This window comes from Struthio camelus, chromosome 13 (genome assembly GCF_040807025.1).
Source record: "Struthio camelus isolate bStrCam1 chromosome 13, bStrCam1.hap1, whole genome shotgun sequence".
Lineage (NCBI taxonomy): Eukaryota > Metazoa > Chordata > Aves > Struthioniformes > Struthionidae > Struthio > Struthio camelus.
The window spans coordinates 24,521,571-24,530,475 of record NC_090954.1 but is presented as its reverse complement, the minus strand read 5'-3'; the positions used below and the strand labels follow the sequence as shown (position 1 = coordinate 24,530,475).

At 48.7% G+C, this 8,905-nt stretch overlaps 1 long non-coding RNA gene across 1 annotated transcript; it reads right to left on the bottom strand.

Moving 5' to 3' along the window:
* Positions 1 to 2,302: 2,302 nt before the first annotated feature.
* Positions 2,303 to 5,238, bottom strand: LOC138069171 (uncharacterized). Its single transcript, XR_011143992.1, has 3 exons — positions 5,091 to 5,238; positions 3,504 to 3,605; positions 2,303 to 2,406 (listed from the first exon to the last, which is right to left on the bottom strand). It is a non-coding gene; the product is annotated as an uncharacterized lncRNA (long non-coding RNA).
* Between the last annotated feature and the right edge of the window lie 3,667 nt (positions 5,239 to 8,905).

The window sequence follows — 8,905 nt, the reverse complement described above, 5'->3', positions numbered from 1 at the left end:
TTGCCTAGGAGAATCACTCCAGGAACTTTGAGGTGGCTGTTTATAGCCTGACTTCAGTGTATGCAGGCGTGTCACGTACAAGGCAGTCAGGATGGGTGCACTAAAAGCCTGCCTGCCGACAGTTTGCCACTGCCAAGTGTAGTGGTTACAGTTTTCAGAAGAGAAATCGATTGAGCGTTTCCATGCCTTGACTACAGTGTCAGCTCTTTCTTCATAAAGGCCAAAGCTTTACAAATTAGGAAGCTAAATTCCATCTTGTGTTTCAGTGACTTTAGGAAGACAGCTACCTTGATTTCTGTCAGCACGCTTCCGTCGACATACAGCCTTCACTTTCCAGCCTGCTGAGAGCTGGCATTAAAGGAAGGTGTTGACAAGATGAAACAAGTTACTCTCCAGCTGATGATGTTTTCCTGACTATGGAAGCAAAATTCCTGACTGGATACTGTTTCCATCAAATGCTTTGAAAGTGCATAACTTGGATAGTGTTGGTAAACTCCTTCTAAGGCTGAATACTGAAATTCCAGTGTGTCAACAGTTCCTGGCATCAAAGCAGGTCCATCTTCTCACAGACGGCTCGAGTAGTTCAAGGCTAAGGCCCCAGGTCAGGGGTCAGTGCTGGCCCTGGAAACAGTCCTCCCTTTCGTCAGGATCGGAGAAGCCTTGTCGCTCTCTGATGTCCAGGAGCCAGGGTGCCAAGTTCCCGCCTTATTTTTTCAGAGAGGATGAGAAAAAAAACGGATTTGGGATATAATAGTTAACATTGGCCTCCTCAAAGAGTTCAAAGCCCTCCAGCCCAAGTAGCACTGCCTCAAACCCTGACACCTTTGAGCCTCTACCTGAAGCCTTTCTTGCAGCTCCTTCAAATAGCATGACTAATGCTGTCCTGCTATCTGAAACCTTGCAGCTTCTCCGCAAACTAGTGCTGCTCCCACGCAGTCCATGTGCCTCCTCCCATTTCCACTTCATGTCTTCAGCAGCTCACTAAACTCAGCCCACTAGTCAGTCCTCACCCATGTATCTGATCTATCTCCAGATGGACAGGCAGGAGGACTTGACAGGAAAGCCTGCCATTCCTTCCTAAAAGGATGTCAGTTCCTGGATTTGGTCTCCCCGCATTTTTCACAATAGCTGAAGAGAAAGTCTACAGCTGGCAGCAAGAAAAAGGTTTTCTGCATGGCCAGATAACCACTTAAATCTCAACTAGAAAAGCTAGCCTGCTGTTTTCTAGGAGAGAATTTCAAAGCAGCAAATCCTGTGAAGGTTTTTGTTTCATTGTTTTCAGCAATGTTTACGTTGTTGAAACCAAAGAACTTAAACCCGTAGTTCATCCTACTGTGGGTTGAGTTTTGCTGACCCAGGATGCATACAGCTAATCGTTAAATCTACAGATAGCACTCCCATCAAGGAAACAGCTGGTCTTTCAAGCAACAAATGACAAGTGACTTCCACTAGATAAACCTGGCCTGCTTAGAAACCACTCAAGCTGGCATGTACAGAGAACACACAGACAACAGCCTCCCCAAACCTGCCTTTTTAAACCAGAAGACTGGTTTTAGGGAGTCTGCTCCCCTTTTTTATTACAGCAGACACTAAGCCTTCAAGCCTGACAAGGCATTGTTTATATTTGGAATCCACGTACGTTTGGCATTTTATCCATTCTTAAGAAACTTCTTTTTTTCTACTCCTAGAAAAGCTCAGTCCTGACAGACGTTTTGCAAGCGCACAAATGTATTGATCCCTCAGGTCTCTTCTCCTGCAAACAGCTGAGTCAGCATTTGTAGTTCTAACACAGCCTCCATTGCCTTGGATGTCACACTTTGAATCTGTCACCAGACTTCCGGATAAAGCAATGGAAGAATGACCATTTCTCTTCTAAAAGCTGAAATTTGGTCAAAGAGACCACCCACACCATCAAAGTGTACCTCAAGATGAATTCCACACAAGCCATGTGTCAAAGAAAGGTAAAGAAACTCCATCATTGTCTCCATACGTTTTCTGCTATGGGGGCTTTCTTTCTGAATAACCTACTGTAAAGCAGGGGCACCGTGGGATTTTACAGTAGAATCTTTGGAGTTTGCTCCTAACCCCTCCAAAGAAATCTAACTGCGCGTGAAGAATCCGTTCTAAAAGAGAGCCCACTTAAAGCCATCAGTGCCAACAGATTAAATGTTATGCCAGTGGATTAAATACTGCCCCCATTTAGATTCCATAGGAGAGCAGGGAGGGGAACCCTTCACAGTCAGGCAGCTGCTCCTCGTCTTCAGTAATTTCCTCCCTCCCCTGTTCTCTAATGACACTCACCTTCTGGAAGCTCTGTTAGGGCTCTGCTTCCTATGCCTCTGAAAATGTTCCTCATCATTAGAGGAGGAGGATGGGGAAGTACTGTTGTAGAGTTCATCTTTCCATCTGAAAGCATTGGAAAGGCAACAACAAAAACAAGGTTAAGAACACACTAAGTCCTGCCAAGACTCAAGGGAGCGCTCTCAGAATGTCCTGTGAGAGCTATGAATTTTCCAGTCCGTTTTATTCCTCAGGCATGTGATTTCAAAAAGCATTACGAGTTTTCCCTTGTGAGAGCAAAATTCAGTCTTTCTTGGGAAGGGGAAATGTTGAACTATGACTTCTCTGTGTCTCTGCCTTGGTTTTCCTCACAGTTTGCCTCTTTGCCACAGGTAGAGCAGGCAGTGGTGCATGGAGCTTGGAAAGCAGATGCAGATCTATTCAAAGGCAGCACCAGCTGGGTCTAGCAGCCTGCCAGTGGAAAGGCGTGCCTGGACATAAGTTCTCAGTCTTCTTTAACGTCATGGCAGGCTACAAAATAGATGGCGTAAAAAAACCAAGTGACAATAGAGATTATCTGATGCCATACATAACGCTGAAGTACTGACCGAGCTGCATACCCAGTTCTGCCTGTAAGCTAACAGTTGGTTCCAGCTTCTTTATTGACCCTAAGGACAGATGAGCTGCTCTGAATTTGCCATAGAAACAAGAACTGAGTTCCACCTCTGAGTCAAATGAAAAAGTTTTCATGAACCCTTTCTGAATCGTGGTGAACCCTTTCTGAATCGTGGGACGGAAGAGACTAAGAACACTGGAAAACTTCTACACAGACTCTTCTGCTAAGTCTAACTAAATTACCTCCCTGGTTTCCGAAATCCTTGGCTATCCTTGACGATTAAATAGTCTGATGAAGATTTTGAGAAGCGGCTTGTGGCTTCAAGTGCAGAACAAAAGGATTTCAGGTACAGAATCTCAGCCAACACTTCCTGAATCATGTCATCCCTGACCTCAGGCGTTGCATTTTTTGAAATCACTAGCTCTTGGAAGGTATTCTGTCTCCCAAGAAAAAGATCTTGCTTCCTTTGTACCTTCACACTGTCACAGTTACCATACTACAAGGATTCTGTAATTACCACCCATGTGAAAATCCTTTAAAGCATTTTGGGGTGTTGTGACTGACACTACGACTGATAAAGAAGAACGATCGTTAGCCATACGCTTACCGATTAGGTCTTTTGCAGCAAAGGCTTCATGACTGGGCACTTCTCAATGTGCACGTTTGTGTGACTGGAGAAGACCAGCCTGCACACAATATCTTACTTTGTCTGAAAGCAAAGAATTCAGAAGAGTGTTACAAGCGCCTTCAAGATAAATCAGGTTAGCCGTGAGGCAGAACATGCGAGGTGTTTCACCCATCTCTTTTTGGACCACAGGGACGTTTCAAGTGTCTTTTATCAATGCACAAGTCAAGTGGACTACACACAGGCCTGCTTTTTCAGGAGGACTAAAAGTCACCCCAGAGAGAGCGAGGAAGCTGGTTTGGGTACTGTTCTTTGAGGGATACCCAGGCCATTGTTTTAACTCTGTGTGGAGAGCTTTAACTGAAAGCCGGGAAGTTTGATGTGGAAACAGTAAAACTCAGTCGGTAACTCTTTGGTAAAAGTAGTGCAGTGAAATGGAAACGGTATTACCCAGCGCAGACTCCGAGTAGGAAAAGAAGCTGAATTATAGAGAGTAGGCCTGTGGAAGTCACACTCTAGCAGTTAGCGTTACATCTGCAGTAGACCTCTGATACCCTTTAGACACAGACCAGTGTATCTAAAAAAAGGAAAACAGCAAGGAGTAGGCCAAGTGACAAAGAAATACAGCGTGTGCAGAGACCTGCATCTAGCAAAACCAGGGAACTTGACTTGCAGAATGACAGCAAGAAATTTAAAGAAAAGTAGCGTGGGTGTTCATATGCTTTTCCTTCCTGAAATTATATCCTGCTTGTACACAAGAAATCAGCCCTTCACAGGAATTGCGCATGTAACCTACTTTCCAAGGGAGCTTGACAGCATTCAACAGTTTTCCTTGGTCTAAGCTCTTAGGGCATTCAAGAATCTTTGCCATTTTCTGCTTCTCAGTCTTAGCTTTCTTCTGATGACGCGATAATTACACTACGCAGACCAACATGCAACTGTTTAAATACTATTGGAAAGTATATCAAATCCAAAATGCACCATACAGGCACCTATGGGTTTTACTCTTGTCATCATGCCAAGGACACGCTAGACCTGACAACCTGCAAAACCTCAAGAACAATATGGGCAAGACGCATTCCAGCAACTAGAAATCAGCACGGAGGAGCACGCATAGTGATTTGTCACTAGCCTCAGTGATAACAACGGACAAAACACCTTCCCCTTGCTTAGACAAGATTCAACTGCTGGGAAAGCAGTTATTTCTTGAAGTTATTCCTTGATATTCTGAGAAAATGTGTCCAGGAATTTTTTTCTTACTCTAGCGTGGTAATAAGTCTGGTAATCGAGTTACAAGGCTGAGCTCTGCCCCAGATGACATGAGCAACAACAGGCAAGTTCCCAACTGGAACATTCCCCAATGAGAAAAAACATACCCAATGCATGCAGGACAAGTTTATGCCATTAGCTTCTGTAAAGTACCTGGAAAGTCTTCCACCAAGATGTTTACATTCAGATTACCTCCTGACAATTCTTGCTGGGCTCCTCAAAACCCATGTCAGGCTACTGCTATAGTGAGAGCAGGGCTTATCATTCAGAGTAGGACTATCCATTGCCTTGTATGCCCACCTGCCAACAGCCAGCTGTTGCCTTTTCTGTTCTGCTAGGTTGTAAGCATTTGGGAAAGGCACTGATTTCTTCTGCTGACTCTCTGTCCTGAGCTTACGAGCAGGGCCCTGGAGTCCATGACTGTGGTCTGTAAGCTCTGTGGCGATAGACAAATGTGAAGAGAGAAAAATATCCAGCAGTTCAGCTCGTTTCCACTGTTTAAGGTAAGGCTTTGGGTCAGAAGCCAGTAAAGAAAAGTGAAAGCCAGAACTAACCTACACTGCCCTCTTCATTGTTCACAATTTCACAATGTCACCCCCAGATTTTTCAGTTTCTTTCTCGTTCTTTCCTCCTCGGGTTTTCCTAATTAAAAGAGACAAGAAGGATCAGGCACAAACATGCAGCAAATCTGACAGGTGCACTCCCTGGACCACTTTGCAGACCCTCTTGCTGGGGGTAACTGCCTGCAGGTGTAGGGGATGCATTATGGGATTCCAGGAAGAACATCCTAAAATGGAGTGAGCCTTAATGGGGGATGTTTTGGAGGAGGCCCAAAGGCTGTGAAAGGGAGGGATCAAGCTGGTTTGGGGAGGAACCAATGTGGAGAAGCAGAGGGGGAAAAGGGATACAAGGGGCAGAGAGCTTCTGACCAGGTGCCTGGTCAGCAAGCTTCTCTAGCCATGCCCTGGGCCTGATAACTGCAGCCTGTCCTGTCTTCTTCTTAAATCCCTTTTCCAACTCTTCTCCAGGGTGAGGAAACTCTCTATGCTGCGCGCATGTGTGTCTATGGAGGTCCAAGTGGCAGCCACTGGTGAAGGGGCCAGCGGTCACTGGGGCATGTGAGCTGAGGGTGCTCGCAACTGGAGAGAGCGAGTGTGTGCATTTGGTGTGCGTGTGTATGTCAGTGTGTGGCATCACTAGCCAACATCAAGCTGGACAAGCCAGCGAGGGGGAGATGAGGTTTGGGAGCGAAGTCTTGGAGCAGCCCTAATTCTGGGCTGGATACTGGAGAGACCAGAGGCTCTGAGAGTAGGCTACTGGAGGGACCAGGGGCTCCAAGCCAGCAACCGGAGAGACTGTGCGGTCTGGGGGACAGCTGCTGGAAAGGCCATTGTGCTGGCCTTTTGTATGGGTATGTCTTGGGGAATGAGTGCCTAACAGGCCTTAATGGCCCTGACCAGCCTCACCTGCAGCCTCCACCCATACCCTCTGCCCATGGTGCCAGGGCATCACTGAAGACCAGCCCTGGACCTTCAGTCCCTGCCTGAGTGATGGTGTAGGAGGACTGGTCTCCAGCACAGCTGCAGCCATGTCCATGCCTGGCCATGGACCCTGAGAATCTGCACTCTGACCTGCAGACTGATTTCCAAGCCAGGCCTTGGACCTGCCTCCTCACAATGGATTTGCCCCACAATCACTGGACTGTGTCTGACACTGGTCACCCTCAACACACCTGAGGACTGACTTCTCGGCTTGACTGTGGACATGCCACATCACCACACACTTTCCTGATGGTCTGGATCCTTGCTTGAACCTGCACAGCATCCCCGCGCCTGCCCATATTTGCCTCGCTTGGGTACTGGGGGGTGGGCCCTGGCTGGCGAGGCCCCTGCCCTGGCAGCTGGGTTACTGCCTTTGGCTCTCCATTCCTGTGGGAGCAGCTGACCCTCACTGCTCCCCGACAGTGAGACCTCTGGGAGACCAGGGCTCGAGGGCCCATTACTGCATAGTCTGAGCGTCTAAGGCCAGTTCCTGGTGTGATTGAGTGTGTAGGTGCGAGGGGACCCCCACCTGAACCCCACAACTGGAGTGGGGCTGTGGGTCTCTGAGGTTCACATGCCCAGAAACCAGTGACTGGGGAGACCAGGGGATCTAGGGCTGAGTGACTCAGTGGACCTGCCTGTCTAAGGCCAGACCTGGGTGGATCCATATCAATAGCTGTTTTTTTCCACTCATGGGCTTTCATCCTGATCAGTCGGAGAAAGGAACAGGATCTGGCCCGTGGCTGTGTTAGTGTTTGTGGGAGTGCTGTGTTTTCTGTGTTGATCTGTGTGGTCAGTGATAACTGAATGGAGGGTGTGTAGGTGTGCTTGTCTGCCTATTGGGAAAACAGGCTCAGCCTCGCTACTGCCTAGGCATGGAGACATGGAGCTGTGGCAGCCTCGCTTCCATTGGGCTGTTGGACTTAGTGTCTCCTACCTGAGTGCACCTACAAGGCTGAGTGGAGGCAAGCTCATGTGGGAGCTGCCACTGCTGCTCTCACTGCTGGCCTCCCTCTGTAGCACTGGCGCTGAAAAGCATCTGCCTAGAGGGGTATTATCCCAGCTGCTCAACTCCTCCTAAAAAGGCCAAAGGAAGATGGTTGGTGCCTCTTCCGAGCAGGGGCGACCAGCCTTTTGCTTGCCTTGGATTTCCCTGCGGGAAAGGGGAAGAGCTGTTAAATGCCACGGGCTACCCCACAGGCCTCTGTATGGCCACTGCAGCATACACAGCTCTGTCTGGATCACCTCTCCTTTCAGCTAGGAAGCTCAGGAGCAAGTGCAAGCCAGATCCTGGAGTGGGGAATCGAGGTCTCTGGGTGCTGCAGGGGCTCTCCCCCAGGGACCCCCCACCAAGGTAAACCCTGTCCCAGGGCCAGCACTGAACAGCCCAGGGACTGGCTAAGGCCCAGAGGGCAGAAGTGACATTCCCCAGACTTGTCTGCCAGCAGTGCGCTGCAGCTGGGAGAGAACCCAGGTGTCCAGGCTCCTAGTCAGCTCCTCCCCTCCTCTACCCCATAGACCCCTGCCCTTCCCCTTGCAGTGCCAACAGTGTGGACAGGTCTCTTATCCCCACTTGGAGTCCCAGGAATTAAGGGGGATCTTTGGCCACAGCATGCTGCATACTTCTGCAATGTGCCTGTTTAGTGGTTAATCCTCTTGCTCCAGACCAACCACGGGAGATATCTTGGGGACAAAGGCACTCGCACCAGCTCCGTGATTTCTGAGTCCAGCGAACCACATCCGTGTGTCAGAAGAGGAGCAACTCGGAATGTGTGAAATAACAAGAGAAGGGAAGAGAAGAAAGAGGGAAAACAAGAATCAGTGTAAATGCAGCAACTTCGGAAATTACTGTTGGTCTCGCTCATCTACTGACATAACTAAGGGCAAAGTGCAATGAACGCTAGCAGCATTGTGTTGATGTTTGGGGAAGTCCAGGTAAGCTGGTGCTGCTGGCTAGCTAGACTGCCGAGGAAACTGCACGTTCTCCTTGTACGTACCCTGAGATTTGCACTGTGGTCAGCTTCTATCACTCCCGCAGCACCTTTACTGAGGCAGCCTGAAAGAATGCAAACAGAAACGGAGTGCCCATACCTTCTGTGAGAATGGGTTGGGCTCTCAAGAACAATGGGTTGGGCTTTCTTTCCGCTCTGAAAGACGGAAAGAAACTCCCCTGATTCACCCGGGAAAGACATTTTCACAGCCAGTGGACAAGCTGCATCAATTTCCTGGCAAACATCAACAAGTCCTACAGTCTGTTCCAGCATGCATTTCCCCCAAACGCCTGGCCTGTTGTTTATTTGGGCTGCACTGACAGCAGATGCGCTGCTCTCCAGCAACTCCAGCCACAGCATGAGAAAGGCAGGAGCACAGCTCCCATCACCTTGCTCAGTGTGCACTCGAGAGGACCAGCAGGAGCAGGAGCAGGGTCCTGTTTTGCCTCTGCTCTCCTGCCTGCGGGATCTTGCAGTGAACTGCCAAATGCTTTGATTTCCTTTCCTTGTTAGGGGCACTAAACCCACCCACAGGTGCGCCTTGCTTCTCAGGCCTCTTTCAAGGAACACTGAGAAACCTTGA